This window comes from Oncorhynchus mykiss, chromosome 9, assembly GCF_013265735.2.
Source record: "Oncorhynchus mykiss isolate Arlee chromosome 9, USDA_OmykA_1.1, whole genome shotgun sequence".
Lineage (NCBI taxonomy): Eukaryota > Metazoa > Chordata > Actinopteri > Salmoniformes > Salmonidae > Oncorhynchus > Oncorhynchus mykiss.
Window position 1 is genome coordinate 8,684,972 of NC_048573.1, and position 18,905 is coordinate 8,703,876.

General features: G+C 43.3%; 1 pseudogene; it reads right to left on the reverse strand.

The window, feature by feature from the left end:
* Positions 1–17,066: 17,066 nt before the first annotated feature.
* LOC118966157 overlaps positions 17,067–18,905 on the reverse strand; it is a 15,301-nt pseudogene continuing 13,462 nt past the window's right edge.

The window sequence follows — 18,905 nt, forward strand, 5'->3', positions numbered from 1 at the left end:
GGAGGCACGCTGAACTGAAAGGTCACAGCGGGATACCAAATATATTTCATTCGTTATTATAAACCATTTGTCATAAATAGCATTACGATTGAGTCTAAATGTATGTGTTTTTATTATACTGTTTATCTTGTCATTAAAAGACAGGCGGGGATAGGCCTGCGTTACAGTAAAACAGACTTCCCTGACTACTACTAGTTAACTAGTCAGTAGTTTGATTGGATGAAGGCGTGACTGGAGAATGCACCTCACCGTTTTCCAATAAAACGGGTCTCTCTCCCAGTCATCCGTAACTGAAGTTCAAATCCATTTTAGCAGACCATGGGGAGAGGGAAAGATGGGGACATATCTGCTACTCTCTCTACCAATTTCTTGTCACAGGTAGGCCTAGAATTATATCTGCATGACATAAATTGACTATAAGCTTATGGCACAAAACTTCCCCAGCTTCCCTCTCTCTTTCTCTCTCCATTCCTCCCCCTCCACTCTCCATTTCTCTTCATCCCCTTTCGCTCCATTCCTCCCGCCTCTCTTTTCATCCCTGTCTCTCCATTCATCCTCTCTCCATCCCACTCCTTCCACCCTTTCGGTATGCCCCCCCCCCCCCCCCCCCCCCATCTCTCCATTCAACCACTTTACCCTGAAGTAAATGGAAATAAGACATGGAAATGATGGCAGCATCTGAGGGAATGAATGAATAGTTTAGAGAAATAATAATGTTTTATTTCAAGGCCTGGAAAACTCCAAATCTAAAAAAGGTCTGTGTCGCATATTCCCTATATAGTGCACTACTTTTGACCAGGGCCCATAGTGCTCTATCCACATTGGAGAACCCTTTTGGGTTCCAGGTAGAACCCTCGATTAGTCATCAAAAGTAGTGCACTACAGGGGATTGGGTTCCATTTGGGACTCAGACAAGAAATCCTTCAGATTTAACCCTTCAAGTTCTATTCCCAATCATGAAGGCCCTCTAAACACACACACACACACACACACACACACACACACACACACACACACACACAGGACTACTGATTGGATGAAAGGCAGCCATTTATGCGTGAAATATAATATATTCAGTTAGTTTTCCCACATTTTTTCCCTCCTTTATAACTTGGGATATGTTAAAGTGTACAAGATTAAGTGTTGCACAAGTTTGGTAAGAGGCTTAGATGAATGCTGGGTAGTGTGAAATGAGAGCTGACACACACACACACACACACATATACAGAATGACTCCGAGAGACATGTAGCATGCACATCTGTTTGCTGGAGATAAGAAGTGTGTGTGTGTGTGTGTACTAAATGAACATCCTCTTTGATCCTAACAGAATCACTCTGACGAATTTGTCTCAGCAGAAGTCCTGATTCGGTAGGCTCAGTTTGTGTGTGTGTGTGTGTGTGTGTGTGTGTGTGTGTGTGTGTGTGTGTGTGTGTGTGTGTCTCGACATGGGTGTGGATGAACGTTGCTGAGAGCAGCTTGACAAGATAAAGATCACTGAATTCAGAAACCTTTTCCAAAAACCTGCCCTCATTAATTATTCTGTTCAAGAAGTTACACTTACTAATAGATTAAACTTTGTCTTTCAGCTAAATTAATGTCCACTTCCTACTGTTTGTTTGAGACCTTTTAGCATCTACCTACTTTCACCTCACCTGAGTGTAACGGATGTGAAACGGCTAGCTTAGTTAGCGTGGGCGCTAAATAGCGTTTCAATCAGTGACGTCACTTGCTCTGAGACCTTGAAGTAGTAGTTCCCCTTGCTCTGCAAGGGCCGCGGCTTTTGTGGAGCGATGGGTAACGATGCTTCGAGGGTGACTGTTGATGTGTGCAGAAGGTCCCTGGTTCGCGCCCGAGTATGGGCGAGGGGACGGTCTAAATTTATACTGTTACATTGATGCTGTTGACCCGGATTACTGGTTGCTGCGGAAAAAGAGGAGGAAGGTCAAAAGGGGGGTGAGTGTAACGGATGTGAAACGGCTAGCTTAGTTAGCGTGGGCGCTAAATAGCGTTTCAATCAGTGACGTCACTTGCTCTGAGACCTTGAAGTAGTAGTTCCCCTTGCTCTGCAAGGGCCACGGCTTTTGTGGAGCGATGGGTAACGATGCTTCGAGGGTGACTGTTGATGTGTGCAGAAGGTCCCTGGTTCGCGCCCGAGTATGGGCGAGGGGACGGTCTAAATTTATACTGTTACATGAGCGAGGCCTGGAAGCCGAAGCTACACTCTTAGAAAAAAGGGTTCCAGAAGGGTTCTATCTACCAATAGGGACAGCCGAAGAACCCTTTTGGAACCCTAAGAGTGTAGCTTTGGCTTCCAGGCCTCGCTTCCAGGAACCCTTTGGAGAAAGAACCCTTTTTGGTTCCACGTAGAACTCTTTTGGGTTACATGTAGAACCCTACGTGTAAAGGGTTCTACATGGAACTCAAATGGTTTCTACCTGGAGCCAAAAAGGGTTCTTTCTCCAAAGGGTTCTCTTATGGGGATAAACGAAGAACCCTTTTAGTTGTTAATTATTTTATTTTTTTTACCTTTATTTAACCAGGTAGGCCAGTTGAGAACACCTTTATTTAACCAGGTAGGCCAGTTGAGAACACCTTTATTTAACCAGGTAGGCCAGTTGAGAACACCTTTATTTAACCAGGTAGGCCAGTTGAGAACAAGTTCTCATTTACAACTGTGACCTGGCCAAGATAAAGCAAAGCAATGCGACACAAACAACAACACAGAGTTACACATGGAATAAACAAACGTACAGTCAATAACACAATAGAAAAGTCTATATACAGTGTGTACAAATTAGGTAAGATAAGGGAGGTAAGGCAATAAATAGGCCATAGTGGTGAAATAATTACAATTTAGCAATTAAACACTGGAGTGATAGATGTGCACGTAGAGATACTGGGGTGCAAAGGAGCAAAAAATAAATAACAGTATGGGGAGGAGGTAGTTGGGATGGGCTATTTACAGATGCGCTATGTACAGGTGCAGTGATCTGTGAGCTGCTCTGACAGCTGGTGCTAGGTTCTAGATTGCACTTTTTTTCAATGAGTGTAGAGACCTTTAAGGACAGTATATATTTAATAAATCATTAAAGTGGTAATGTTCCTTCAGATAGGTGAGTAACCTCTTTGCTAAAGGGTCGTTCCACCTCAAAAAGCGCAAGAGGATTTCAACACCCACCATCTCATATTGTTCTGAAATTGTTTCTGTTGTTAGAAACAGATAAGATTAGCATTCCAGCAACATTAATTTGTTGACATTTAATTTGATCTCTGAGAAATTAATAAATTAAGCTAATTGACTGCATAAAATTCAATAAATATCAGTGGCGGGTGGTGCCGTTTAAGATGAGGGAGGACACTTCATTTTCTTCATGAGGTATGGCCTTATTATTTCTATTACATCATGTTGGATGACTGTCATTTATATTCCATTCACCCAGTTCAATGTAACAGCGATAGGTTTAGGTTACTGTCATTCATATTCCATTCACCCAGTTCAATGTAACAGCGATAGGTTTAGGTTACTGTCATTCATATTCCATTCACACAGTTCAATGTAACAGTGATAGGTTTAGGATACTACATGATCGAGCTGGGCGATATACCATATTTTACTATATACCGGTATTTATGGACGGACTGGTTTGGGTTTTTACTTTACCGTCTATAACGATATTTGAATGTTTGGTTTGTTAAATGTGATACGCTGTGCGTAACGTCCAGTTTTATAGTTTACTCCGCTAATTGAGTCATCCCTCTCCACTCTCTCTCTCCACGCCACTTTCCACACAGTCCTGGTCCCTCCCCCTGTCACTCAAGGAGCGCATTTGTTGTTGCTTGACCACAAGACACTTGTGTTCAGTCTGCATGGTCAACGCAGCACATAAAACAATGTTGATGACAATGATGTTGTTTCCACTTTGATCTTAATATAAATCCACAAGCGTTCTATAATTACAATATTAGTTTGTGTTTCTTACATCTGCAAACAGCTAGTTTGTATTTTCTTAGCAAGTTAAGCTAAATTGTGTTAGCCACTAATGCTAATCGAGAGAAAAATTTGAGCTGACAGACTGTGACACATGGACAGACAGTGACACATTCAATACCGCCTTGCACAATCTTGACTGCATCTAGCTGATGTAATCATCAGTCCAACGGTTTCAAACGAGAGTTTCTATTGGACACGTTTTTGCAACAGAATCGGAAGAATGAATACTTCCCCGATCAAAATGTGAACACAGTTCACTTTCATAACAGTCACATACAAACAGCTCGTTGTATTCCTTCTCGCATCTAAGTGCTCTCCTCCTCTAAACTGTTCCCTTTCCTTGTGGACTTACATTCACAACACATCAGCTGTCTGTGACCAGGTGAAAAAACCTTTCCAAGCCAAACCATATCATAACCGCTGCACACAGTGTAAACGCTCGTCGTCGTAAGGAAGAGTGGACCAAAGCGCATCGTGGAAAGTGTTCGTGATCTTTATTGTCAAAAATCACTCAAACAAAAATAACAAAAATTAAAGCGAACAGTTCCGCCAGGCACAGATACTAAACGGAAAACAACACCCCACAAAACCCAAACGGAAAACGACAACTTATATATGATCCCCAATCAGAGACAACGATAGACAGCCGCCTCTGATTGGGAACCACACTAAGGCAAAAACAACAAAGAAATAGAAAACATAGATTCTCCCACCCGAGTCACACCCTGACCTAACCAAACATAGAAAATAAATAAGGATCTCTAAGGTCAGGGCGTGACACACAGCCTTCATCGTTGTCACCATATTATCTAAAGTAATGTAATAGTCAACATAGCTAACAGAACTAACACGTTAGTAAACTTGCTACAATCATGCAGTAACATCGCAGTGATCAGTAAGTGAGCAGTTTATCAGTTACACTGACGGGCCCCGGTAGCAATAAATTAGTTATACCAAAAGTTTACCTTGAGTTCGAGTGTTGTGTTGGAAAGTCCTAGCCAGCTAGCTAACATATCATCCCTCTGTTTGAGCTGGGTGTTTGAGTAGACTAAACTAGCTAGCTAGCTGCATTTGCTAGCTAAGTAAGTGAAAATACAATGACTCTTTCAACTTCTCCTTCATTTTGGAAGAAATTAATATGTTCAAAACATCTAAACTATTGAGTCAACTACTCAACATATATTTTATACTCTGCAGTGCTAGCTAGCTGTAGCTTATGCTTTCAATACTAGATTAATTATCGGATCCTTTGATTTGGTGGGCAACATGTCAGTTCATGCTGAAGAACTCTGATAGGTCTGTGGATGTCCTCCGGAAGTTGTCATAATTGCTGTGTAAGTCTATGTAATGGGGTGAGAACCATGAGCCTCCTAGGTTTTGTATTGAAGTCAATGTACCCAGAGGAGGACGGAAGCTAGCTGTCCTCCGGCTACACGATGGTGATACCCTACAGAGTGCTGTTGAGGCTACTGTAGACCTGTAACGAGTGCGCTGAGAGTCGGGAAGCAAGTTCAGGGAGTGAGTGTTTTAATAAATAAAATAAACAATGAACACAAAACACAAACAACGCACCGGCATGAAAACAGAGTCAATAACACCTGAGGAAAGAACCAAGGGGAGTGACAGATATAGGGAAGATAATCAAGGAGAAGATGGAGTCCAGCTGAGGGTCATGATGTTGTGCAGGTGCACGAGACGATTGTGACAGGAGTGCGGGATAATCAGCAGCCTGATGACCTAGAGGTCGGAGAGGGAGTAGACGTGACAAGACCTTCATTGCAAACACAGTGTGTTTTAATCAATTATTTAAGATCCACCATCTTTGGTGGATGGCTTGCTGTAATAACATGGGAAGGACCCTTCAACCTTGAGTTGTCATGAAAGGACAGCAACAGTGAACTCATTCAACCCCAGCTCTTATCACCATGAGCTCCATTGTCACACCCTGACCATAGTTTGCTTTGTATGTTTCTATGTTTTGTTTGGTCAGGTTGTGATCTGAGTGGGCATTCTATGTTGGATGTCTTGTTTGTCTGTTTCTGTGTTTGGGCCTGATTAGGTTCTCAATCAGAGGCAGGTGTTAGTCATTGTCTCTGATTGGGAGCCATATTTAGGTAGCCTGTTTTGTGTTGGGTTTTGTCGGTGGTTGTCTCCTTTGTCAGTGTTTGTACCACACGGGACTGTTTCGGGTTTTCACATTTCTTGTTTTTGTAGTTTATTCATGTATAGTTTCGTTATTAAAGAACCATGAATTATAACCACGCTGCTTTCTGGTCCGCCTCTCCTTCCCAGGAAGAACCCCGTTACATCCATATACATTCTGAAGGCTATAAACTCATTATATCCCCTCCTCATCTCTGTCTCCCCCCTTTCCTTTCCAGTGAAAAGCTACAGCTTAACTCTTGACTCAGATGTAAATGCATATTTGGAATATCTTGCCGCCTGGGAGAGAAATGAAACGATGCTGGCTCTATTAATGGAATCAAAGTGACCCATGTAGTTAGTGTATTTGTATGCGTGTTCGGATTGGGTGATGATGATTGGGAGTTTGCTATTCATTCTATGAGGCTTATATCAGGCCAAGAAGAGTTCTCCACTGCGACGTGTGTGTATGTGTAGGCTGAACTAATCCTGTATACAGGCCTCCCGAGTGGCACAGTGGTCTAAGCCACTGTATCTCAATGCTAGAGGTGTCGCTACAGACCCTGGTTCAATTCCTGGCTGTATCACAACTGGCCTTGATTGGGAGTCCCATAGGGTGGTGCACATTTAGTCTGGGGTAGGCCGTCATTGTAAATGGGGCGGCAGGTAGCCTAGTGTTTAGAGCATTGGACTAGTAACTGGTAAGGTTGCAAGATCGAATCCCCGAGCTGACAAGGTAAAAATCTGTTGTTCTGCCATTGACTAAGCCACTGTTCCTAGGCCGTCATTGTAAATGGGGCGGCAGGTAGCCTAGTGTTTAGAGCATTGGACTAGTAACCGGTAAGGTTGCATGATCGAATCCCCGAGCTGACAAGGTAAAAATCTGTTGTTCTTGAATAAGGCAGTTAACCCACTGTTCCTAGGCCATCATTGAAAATAAGAATGTGTTCTTAACTGACTTGCCTAGTTAAATAAAGGCAAAATAAGAATTTGTTCTTAACTGACTTGCCTAGTTAAATAAAAAATTAATGCAGATGATGTTTTTAACTTTATGCAAGTTTAGTTGTTGAAGCGTTTAATGGTTTTCAGATGAGTTGAGTGTGTTTTTCCCAGGTGGGGTGGGATGCTATAGCCTGGTTCCAGTCATTATTCAAGCCAAACAGTTGAAGTTGTAGTTGACATGATAGCACAAACAGACTGGCACTCAGGCTAGGATGCATAGAATCATCACACATCCTGGTGTCTGTGTCTACAGTGAGAGGAAGAAGGGTTACACTGTGATGTCATAGAACTCAAGGTTCTACAAAACAGGAAGTTGGCTGTATTTGCAAAGTCTGGCATCACAAATGGCACCCTATTTGCTATATAGCGCACTTTTTTTTGTCCAGACCCATATGGGCCCTTGTCAAAGATAGTGCACTATGTAGCGATTAGGGTGTCATTTGGCACGCCGGTCTGGGAGCCAAATGGAACACCAACCACAGTGAACGGAACTGAATGGAACCATTGGAACAGTTGGTTGGCTTGTGTACTTACCACTTCCTCCTGGTCTCGTTTTATGATATAATCTCTGTTTATTATCTCTGCTTAATCTCATTCTAGATCTCTGTGTGTTTACACATTAAGAATTTATTCATCTCTCACATTTAGCTTAGTTTACATACTGCTGCCAGTGAGAGAACAGACATAAAGATGGTCTCTGTGTCTCTGTCTCTCCTTCTCTGTCTCTCTCCCTCTGTCAAACACACACACACACACTTTAAACTCAAGTCATAGCTTTATATCCAGCTAATGAGTGTTTACAACTAGCTAATTATGCACTGCACCATGGTTACTCTGTGTGTAAGCCATGTGAGAGTGAATAGACTATGATCCTATTGTTAACTGGGTGTGTTGTTTGTATGAAAGTATCTGGAGGATTAAGGGAATAGGGGGCACCCCACAGGGCTGAGGTCAAAAGTAGTGCACTATAAAGGGAATAGAGTGTGATTTGGCATGCATTCTAAGCTTTGTGGGAGAAAACCACCAGTGGAATGTTTTGGCTGTAGCACAGTGTCCTATTGTGAACAGAATCACATTCGTATGATGGTGATTATTTTAACCGATTACCTCCTAAAAGCAAAATAAGTGTCACGTAGTTCCTTTGTTTTGTCTTTGTTTCAGTATGGTTAGGGTGTGAGTTGGGGTGGGCAGTCTATGTTATTTTTTCTATAATTTGGGATTCTGTGTTTGGTCTGGTATGGTTCTCAATCAGAGGCAGCTGTTTATCGTTGTCCCTGATTGAGAACCATACTTAGGTAGCCTGGTTGTCCCTGATTGAGAACCATACTTAGGTAGCCTGGTTGTCCCTGATTGAGAACCATACTTAGGTAGCCTGGTTGTCCCTGATTGAGAACCATACTTAGGTAGCCTGGTTGTCCCTGATTGAGAACCATACTTAGGTAGCCTGGTTTCCCTGTTGAGTTGTGGGTGGTTATTTTCCGTGTTTGTTTCCACACGGGGACCGTTTCGTTTGTTTCACTTTGTTATTTTGTATTTGTGTAGTGTTCAGTTTGACATATTAAAATGGACACTTACCACGCTGCAAACTGGTCCGACCTCTCTTACTCCTCATCAGAGGAAGAGGACGAGCGTGACAATAAGTCACCTTCAATGTTGTGTAAGCAGCCTCCATCGTAAGAAACCCAATGTGTGTTTTCTGTTATCAGGGACATTGAATGCCTTGTGTTTTGTACTTTATTTATATATATATATATATATTTACCTTTATTTATATATATATATATATATATATATATATATTTAACCTTTATTTAACTAGGCAAGTAAGTTAAGATCAAATTCTTATTTATAATGATTATAATGATTGCCTACAGTCCCCGGCCAAACCCTAACCTAACCCAGACGACACTGGGCCTATTGTGTGCCGCCCTGTGGGACTTCAAGCTTGAAAAGGATCATAATATCATGATATCTCTTACTGTAAAACGTCCAAGTCATTAATATCATGATATCTCTTACTGTAAAACGTCCAAGTCATTAATATCATGATATCTCTTACTGTAAAACGTCCAAGTCATTAATATCATCATATCTCTTAGTGTAAAACGTCCAAGTCAGTAATATCATGATATCTCTTACTGTAAAACGTCCAAGTCATTAATATCATGATATCTCTTACTGTAAAACGTCCAAGTCATTAATATCATGATATCTCTTACTGTAAAACGTCCAAGTCAGTAATATCATGATATATCTTACTGTAAAATGTCCAAGTCATTAATATCATGATATCTCTTACTGTAAAACGTCCAAGTCAGTAATGCCATAAGAAGCCAATTTCATTTTCTCCCCAGTGTCAATTTAACAGTATGGGTATGTCCCAAATGACACCCTATTTCCTTTGATAGTGCACTACCTTTGTCTTGGTCAAAAGTAGTGCACTATATAGGGAATAGGGTGCCAGCTCTAGTCTAAAGTAGTGCACTACATAAGGAATAGGGTGCCAGCTCTAGTCTAAAATAGTGCACTATATAGGGAATAGGGTGCTATTTGGGATGCATTCCAAGTCATTCATTTCATAAGAATCCAAACTAACAGCGTTTTCCTCCCCGGTGACTGTTTAACTTTAGGCTGTCTCTTTTCCCCTTCTTCTTCCAATCAGATTTACGCTTTGGGCCTCGACACGAGACAACAGCTGCACAGCCTTCTGGGTAATGACATCCTCAGCCGATGCCGTTAAGACCGAAAGAGAGAGACAGGTTTGTGCACCACACACACAGACACACACACACACACACACACACACACACACACACACACACACACACACACACACACAGACACACACACACACTCACTTATGCAGCAAGAGGTCTCGCTGGAGGTCACTGCATTCCCATAATTCCCTTTTCTGACAAGGCTTGTTCCCTGGCCTGGGTGTGTGTGTGTGTGTGTGTGTGTGTGCGCGTGTGTGTGTGCGTGTGCGTGTGTGTGTGTGTGTGTGTGTGTGTGTGTGTGCGCGTGTGTGTGTGGTGCACAAGTCTGTCACACTCTACTGATATAGTGAGACGAGTGTGTGTGTGTTCAGATATGATGTTATGTTTTAAGTCTGTGGGAAACTCAGTGGGTGTGATCTCATTAAACCTAAAGGCTTCTGATGTGTTTTCTTGTAATATGTCTAGTGGGTGATATGATCACATTGTCCTTCAGCGTGTAAAAGGCCTGTAGAACTGTGTAGGCTGATCTGATCTTGGATCAGTGGTATATGTTTTTAAAGGCCTCTGGTAGCTAACCTGTGTGTGTGTGTGTGTGTGTGTGTGTGTGTGTGTGTGTGTGTGTGTGTGTGTGTGTGTGTGTGTGTGTGTGTGTGTGTGTGTGCGCGTGTGCGTGTGTGTGCGTGTGCTGGTGTAAAAGGCCTCTGGTGTAGAACTATTGTGTGTGTGTGTGTGTCTAGGCTGATCTTAGATTTATAATCCAACTGGGAACTAGGATCAGTGCTGTAGCTTTATGGCCCAACTAAGAACCCACACACTCATCACTGCCTTAGGGCCGCCAGAAGAAGGAATGTTACTCTCCAGTCTTATCTATGTACAGTGAGCATACTGTGGTTTTTCAATTCCTGTATCTTATGTTCAATGTACTGAATAAACACAGAAGTAGGTAGTCTAGCGGTTAAGAGGGTCGGGCCAGTAACCAAAAGGTTGCTGGTTCGAATCCCTGAGCCGACTCTGTGAAAAATCTGTCGACGTGAACTTGTCCAAGGCACTTAACCCCTAGTATTGTATTAAATATCCACATGTTGTCGTATCAGAACTGCAAGGTTGGGTGTCAGAATTATAAGACTTTCAGTTGGTAGTATTGTAGTATTCAAGTAGAGGTTGGTAGGATTGTAGCATTCAAGTAGAGGTTGGTAGGATTGTAACATTCAAGTAGAGGTAGGTAGGATTGTAGCGTTCAAGTAGAAGTTGGTAGGATTGTAGCGTTCAAGTAGAAGTTGGTAGGATTGCAGCATTCAAGTAGCAGTTGGTAGGATTGCAGCATTCAAGTAGCAGTTGGTAGGATTGTAGCGTTCAAGTAGAAATTGCAAGAACCTCCATTACTTGTTCCTGTAATGACAGAAAGCAATACTTATCATCCAATCAGGTTGCTGTTCCATCAGTGGTGTTCCACTGTTACTATGGTAACAAACCTGTTGAACCTCTAGACTTTCTGATTAACTGGAGACGGTCTATTATAACAGAGTAACAAGTGCACTCTAAAAGAATAAGCCATGTGACAAAATGGCACCCTATTCCCTATTTAGTGCACTTCTTTTGACCTAGGGAATAGAATGCCATTTGGGATGCTCCCAGGGTCTATTGTAATGGGAGTACCAAGTACACTCTAAAATCGTAGAACCACCATACGAGGTTATTCACCCCACTCTGCTTGCATCAACGCGCAAAAATAAACATTTCAGGCCCTATCTAAAAAGGATAGATAACTGCTTTCTTATATTTAAACATGAAGGCCCGAGGGGATTTGGCTACCTCACAAACTCAGCAGGTGAATGCAAATTCAGCATTTAAAAATAAAGCCCCCCCCCCCCCCCCTTCCTCCTTCTCCTTCTTCCTATTCCTCCTCTCCTCCTTTTTGTGAGAGAAGATTACAGCTGAAAATCCTTTGCTACGAGCTGCGTGGCCCCCTCTCAAAATCACCTTTCATGGGAGGACTGGTCAATAGCTCCATTTGAGAGGGTTATTACCATGACAACGGGACAGGATTAGGTAGACAGTCATTCCGGGGCAATTGTGAAACCAGCTTGATTTGCTGAAATGCACTCAAGATTACCTTTGGGGGAAGGAGAAGGAGAGGTGGGTGAGAGGTAAGTGGGCGGGTGGGTGGGTGGGTGGGTGGGTGGGAGGGAGGGAGAGAGGGATGGAGGGGGGGGTTAGGGTTAGGGTTAGGGTTAGGGTTAGGGTTAGGGTTAGGGGGGGGGGGGGGGGGGGGGGGGGGGGGGTGAGAGGCTGAACGAGAAAATGGAATGAACTAAAAACAGAATCCGACCATGAAAAATTCATAGCTAGGACTTTAAATGTTTTTATATAAATGTTCAAAGTTAGTTTTAGGATTTGTGAAAGGTGACTGGTTCCACAGTAGGTCAAGTTTAAACAAAAACGCACACACACACACACAGACACACACACACACACACAGACTCACACACACACACACACACACACACACACACACACACACACACACACACACACACACACACACACACACAGTGTCAATCTTCGAGCAAAGTGTTAACATTTTGATGCTATTACTTTTGATTCCATCTCCTCGTGTACAGGTTGTAGAGGTGTAGAGTTGAAGGGGTGTAATGTTGAAGGGGTGTAGAGGTGTAGGGGTGAAGGGGTGAAGAAGTGTAAGGGTGTAGAGGTTGTAGAGGTTGTAGAGGTGTAGGTGTGTAGAGGTGTAGGGGTGTATAGGTGTAGAGGTGTAGAGGTGTGTAGAGGTGTGTAGGTGTGTAGAGGTGTGTGTAGGTGTGTATAGGTGTAGGTGTGTAGAGGTGTAGAGGGTGTAGAGGGTGTAGAGGTGTAGAGGGTGTAGAGGTGTACAGGTTGTAGAGGTGTAGAGGTGTACAAGTTGTAGAGGTGTACAGGTGTACAGGTGTAGAGGTGTAGAGGTGTACAGGTTGTACAGGTGTACAGGTTGTACAGGTGTACAGGTGTACAGGTTGTACAGGTGTAGAGGTTGTACAGGTGTACAGGTGTACAGGTTGTACAGGTTGTACAGGTGTAGAGGTTGTACAGGTGTACAGGTTGTACAGGTGTAGAGGTTGTACAGGTTGTACAGGTTGTACAGGTGTAGAGGTTGTACAGGTTGTACAGGTGTACAGGTGTACAGGTTGTACAGGTGTACAGGTTGTACAGGTGTACAGGTTGTACAGGTTGTACAGGTTGTAGAGGTTGTACAGGTGTACAGGTGTACAGGTTGTAGAGGTTGTACAGGTGTACAGGTTGTACAGGTTGTAGAGGTTGTACAGGTGTACAGGTTGTACAGGTGTACAGGTTGTACAGGTGTACAGGTTGTACAGGTTGTACAGGTTGTAGAGGTTGTACAGGTTGTACAGGTGTACAGGTGTACAGGTGTAGAGGTGTACAGGTTGTACAGGTGTACAGGTGTACAGGTTGTACAGGTTGTACAGGTGTACAGGTTGTACAGGTTGTACAGGTGTACAGGTTGTACAGGTTGTACAGGTGTACAGGTGTACAGGTTGTACAGGTTGTACAGGTGTACAGGTTGTACAGGTTGTACAGGTGTACAGGTTGTACAGGTTGTACAGGTGTACAGGTTGTACAGGTTGTACAGGTTGTACAGGTGTACAGGTGTAGAGGTTGTACAGGTGTACAGGTGTACAGGTTGTACAGGTTGTACAGGTGTAGAGGTTGTACAGGTGTACAGGTGTAGAGGTTGTACAGGTGTAGAGGTTGTACAGGTGTACAGGTGTACAGGTTGTACAGGTTGTACAGGTGTACAGGTGTACAGGTTGTACAGGTTGTACAGGTGTACAGGTGTACAGGTTGTACAGGTTGTACAGGTGTAGAGGTTGTACAGGTGTACAGGTGTAGAGGTTGTACAGGTGTAGAGGTTGTACAGGTGTACAGGTGTAGAGGTTGTACAGGTGTACAGGTGTACAGGTTGTACAGGTGTACAGGTTGTACAGGTTGTACAGGTTGTACAGGTGTAGAGGTTGTACAGGTGTACAGGTGTACAGGTTGTACAGGTGTACAGGTTGTACAGGTGTAGAGGTTGTACAGGTGTACAGGTTGTACAGGTGTAGAGGTTGTACAGGTGTAGAGGTTGTACAGGTGTAGAGGTTGTACAGGTGTACAGGTGTACAGGTTGTACAGGTGTACAGGTTGTACAGGTTGTACAGGTGTACAGGTGTAGAGGTTGTACAGGTGTACAGGTGTACAGGTTGTACAGGTTGTACAGGTGTACAGGTGTAGAGGTGTACAGGTGTACAGGTTGTACAGGTTGTACAGGTGTACAGGTGTACAGGTGTACAGGTGTAGAGGTGTACAGGTTGTACAGGTGTACAGGTGTAGAGGTGTACAGGTTGTACAGGTGTACAGGTGTAGAGGTGTACAGGTTGTACAGGTGTACAGGTGTACAGGTTGTACAGGTTGTACAGGTGTACAGGTGTAGAGGTTGTACAGGTGTACAGGTGTACAGGTGTACAGGTTGTACAGGTGTACAGGTGTACAGGTTGTACAGGTTGTACAGGTGTACAGGTGTACAGGTGTAGAGGTGTACAGGTTGTACAGGTGTACAGGTTGTACAGGTTGTACAGGTGTACAGGTGTAGAGGTTGTACAGGTGTACAGGTGTAGAGGTGTACAGGTTGTACAGGTGTACAGGTGTACAGGTTGTACAGGTTGTACAGGTGTACAGGTGTAGAGGTTGTACAGGTGTACAGGTGTACAGGTTGTACAGGTGTACAGTTGTACAGGTTGTACAGGTGTACAGGTGTAGAGGTGTACAGGTGTACAGGTTGTACAGGTGTACAGGTTGTACAGGTGTACAGGTGTACAGGTGTACAGGTTGTACAGGTTGTACAGGTGTACAGGTGTAGAGGTTGTACAGATGTACAGGTGTACAGGTTGTACAGGTTGTACAGGTGTACAGGTGTAGAGGTGTACAGGTGTACAGGTGTACAGGTTGTAGAGGTGTACAGGTGCCTTCAGAAGGTATTCTCACCCCTTGACTTTTCCACATTTTGTAAGGGTTACAAAGTGGGACTAAAATGTATTTAATTCAACAACAAAAAATGTGTCAATGATTTACACACGATACTCTGTAATGTCATAGTAGAAGAAAAATGATAACATTTGTAAAAAAAAATGTAAAAAAATTTATGAAACATAAAACATGATATAAGTATTCAACCCCCTGAGTCAATACATGTTAAAATAACCTTTGGCAGTGATTGGGTAAGTCTCTAAGAGTGATTACAGCTGTGAGGCTTTCTGGGTAAGTCTCTAAGAGTGATTACAGCTGTGAGGCTTTCTGGGTAAGTCTCTAAGAGCTTTTGTACACCTGGATTGTACATTTACACATTATGTTTTTAAATGTTCAAGTTCTGTCAAGTTGATTGTTGATCATTGCTAGACAGCCATTTTCAAGTCCTTTTTTTTCAAGATTTAATTCAAAACTGTAACTAGGCCTCTCAGGAACATACAACGTCGTCTTGGTAAGCAACTCCAGTGTATATTTGGCCTTGTGTTTTAGGTTATTGTCCTGCTGAAAGGTGAAATTCTCTCCCAGTGTCCGTTGGAAAGCAGACTGAGCTAGGTTTTACTCTAGGATTTTGCCTATGCTTAGCTTTATTCCGTTTCTTTTTTATCCTCCAAAAAAACTCCTTAGCCCTTGCCGATGACAAGCATACCGATGCAACATGATGCAGCCACCACCATGCTTGAAAATATGAAGAGTGGTACTCAGTGATGTGTTGTGTTGAATTTGCCCCAAACATAATGCTTTGTATATAGGACATATATGACCCGTTACAAGAAGCTATATGACCCGTTACAAGAAGCTATATGACCCGTTTCCAGAAGCTATATGACCCGTTACAAGAAGCTATATGACCCGTTACAAGAAGCTATATGACCCGTTACAAGAAGCTATATGACCCGTTACAAGAAGCTATATGACCCGTTACAAGAAGCTATATGACCCGTTACAAGAAGCTATATGACCCGTTACAAGAAGCTAGCTACTTCACTGAAGAGGCATTGGAATGTAATTAACTTTTTTTTTTATCAATGGGTTTTTTTAGGCTGAAATGCCTTCTGGAACATGTGAACTTTCATGTGCCTTAATAACAAACTTGTTTGCCATCTATAAATATGACTACAATTGTTCAATTATGAGCCTAGTTGGTTTAGCCACGGAAAAAGCCAGGAACCTTCCCCCTAGCCATGATTGGCTGAGATCATGGATTAGCTAGCTAACATTGAACCTAGTTCGTTAGCTTTAGCTACCTGCAGATTCATACTACAGCATTTCATGCATCGTGGCTAGCTATAACAAACTGTTTGTGCTGTATCTATGTGTTGGGATTATGGTTAATTGTTTAGCTAGCTAGCTAAGGAAAAGACTCCACTTCGCTAGGTGATTACATGACCCATCAAGTTAGCCAGGTTTGTCTGAGGGTAACTATGGCCATGTATTGTATGTGAATCCTTAAAGAGATGGGTGGGACTACGGCTTAAGAGGGTGTGAACGATGCTGAATGTGTGTAAACAAAGACGAGCTCTCCAGTAGGTGTACGAAAACATTCAAGGGCCATTTTCAAAAGTGGGGTTACAAGTTTATCAACTTTCAAGCAGAATTGCTTTGCCATTGTCCCTCAACTGCAGTGTATGATATACCATTTTGTAGCCCTGAGTCTCTACTTTTATCCTGTGTAACAAAACAAAAAAACAATTGCAAATTTGTACTACAATCTAGTCCCCATCATGTGGTGTTACTCAACACTCCAGTACTAGAACACTGAACACAGTCACACCAAATGGCTTGGCTGTATTCTCCCTGTTCCACGTTCCATATTTTCCCTGTCTCATGAATGGCCCCTCAGGGAGGTAATTTAGTTCAGTTCAGGATGAGTTTCTGAGTCCCCACAGGGGTAATTAAAGCATTGTTGGAGCACAATAACACGTTGACATATAGCCCTTCATATGTAGTACAATCCAAAGTACATAGACATTCATATTTTATTAAGCTACAGAAATACACACATACATACATAGAGTTTGCATGTGTAATACATTACTGGTACATAAAGTTGTATACTGTGAACAGCAGTGTAAAGTCACACCATCCGTATTCTCAATGGTCATTGGTCAGTCACAGTGGTGGTCAGTCACAGTGGTGGTCAGTCACAGTGGTGGTCAGACAGTCTGACGGATCCGTGTGACCAATCAGCAGGGGCCACGAGATCCGTGTGACCAATCAGCAGTCCCTCTGAGGAACACAACACAGTAGAAGTAGAGATCATCGTGTGACTGATCAGGAGATGCTGGTACTGCTGTACGTAGGATCAGGAACAATTGTCCCCTGTTTGTTTAACACACACACACTGGGTTAACACCTTATAGATCTGGCTCAGACAGCAAATAGAGGGAGTCAAGCAGAAAGGTTTTCCTAGTATGTGTCTCACAGGTGGGCCGGTGGGGAGAACAGGCTCATAGTAATGGCTGGAGTGGAATCAATGGGATGGTATCAAACACGTGGTTTCCATTTCCGTTCCAGTCATTACTATGTCCCCTCAGCAGCCTCCTGTGATGTGTGTGTCCGTTTTTCTTTTCCTTCTCTGAACATATCGTGCCCTTGATATTTCTACATCCGGTCTTCCAAGCTATCATTCTTTTGTTTTCGCTCACTCTCTTTCCCTCATTCTCTTCGCTCTCTTGTCTTACTGTCTCTCTCTCACTGTTTCTCTCTCATTGACTCTCTCTCTCTTTCCCTCATTGTCTCTCTCTCTCTCTCTCTCTCTCTCTCTCTCTCTCTCTCTCTCTCTCTCTCTCTCTCTCTTCCCTCATTATCTTCTCTCTCTCTCTCTCTCTCTCTCTCTCTCTCTCTCTCTCTCACTGTCTCTCTCACTGTCTCTCTCTCATTGTCTCACTCTCTCATTGTCTCTCTCTCTCTCACACTTCCCTCATTATCTTCTCTCTCTCTCTCTCTCTCTCTTCTCTCTCTCTCTCACTGTCTCTCTCTCTCTCACTGTCTCACTCTCATTGTCTCACTCTCTAATTGTCTCTCTCTCTCTCTCATTGTCTCTCTCTTTCCCTCATTCTCTTCTCTCTCTCTCTTCCCTCATTATCCTCTCTCTCTCTCTCTCTCTCTCTCTCTCTCTCTCTCTCTCTCACTGTCTCTCTCATTGTCTCACTCTCTCTTTCCCTCATTCTCTCTCTCTCTCTCTCTCTCATTGTCTCACTATCTTTCCCTCATTGTCTCTCTCTCTCTCTCTCTCTCTCTCAATGTCTCACTCTCTCTTTCCCTCATTGTCTCTCTCGCTCTGTCTCAGACAGACAGACTCTGAGAGAAAGAGGACGGTGAGTTTAACCTGGAGGGAGGTGAGAGTTTAACCAAGAGGGAGGTGAGAGTTCAACCTAGAGGGAGGTGAGAGTTCAACCTAGAGGGAGGTGAGAGTTCAACCTAGAGGGAGGTGAGAGTTCAACCTAGAGGGAGGTGAGAGTTTAACCTCGAGGGAGGTAAGAGTTTAACCTCGAGTGAGGTAAGAGTTTAACCTCGAGGGAGGTGAGAGTTCAACCTCGAGGGAGGTGAGAGTTCAACCTCGAGGGAGGTGAGAGTTTAACCTAGAGGTGAGAGTTCAACCTCGAGGGAGGTGAGAGTTCAACCTCGAGGGAGGTGAGAGTTCAACCTCGAGGGAGGTGAGAGTTCAACCTCGAGGGAGGTGAGAGTTCAACCTCGAGGGAGGTGAGAGTTTAACCTAGAGGTGAGAGTTTAACCTAGAGGTGAGAGTTTAACCTAGAGGTGAGAGTTTAACCTAGAGGTGAGAGTTTAACCTAGAGGGAGGTGAGAGTTTAACCTAGAGGGAGGTGAGAGTTTAACCTAGAGGGAGGTGAGAGTTCAACCTAGAGGGAGGTGAGAGTTCAACCTAGAGGGAGGTGAGAGTTTAACGAAGAGGGAGGTGAGAGTTTAACGAAGAGGGAGGTGAGAGTTTAACGAAGAGGGAGGTGAGTTTAACGAA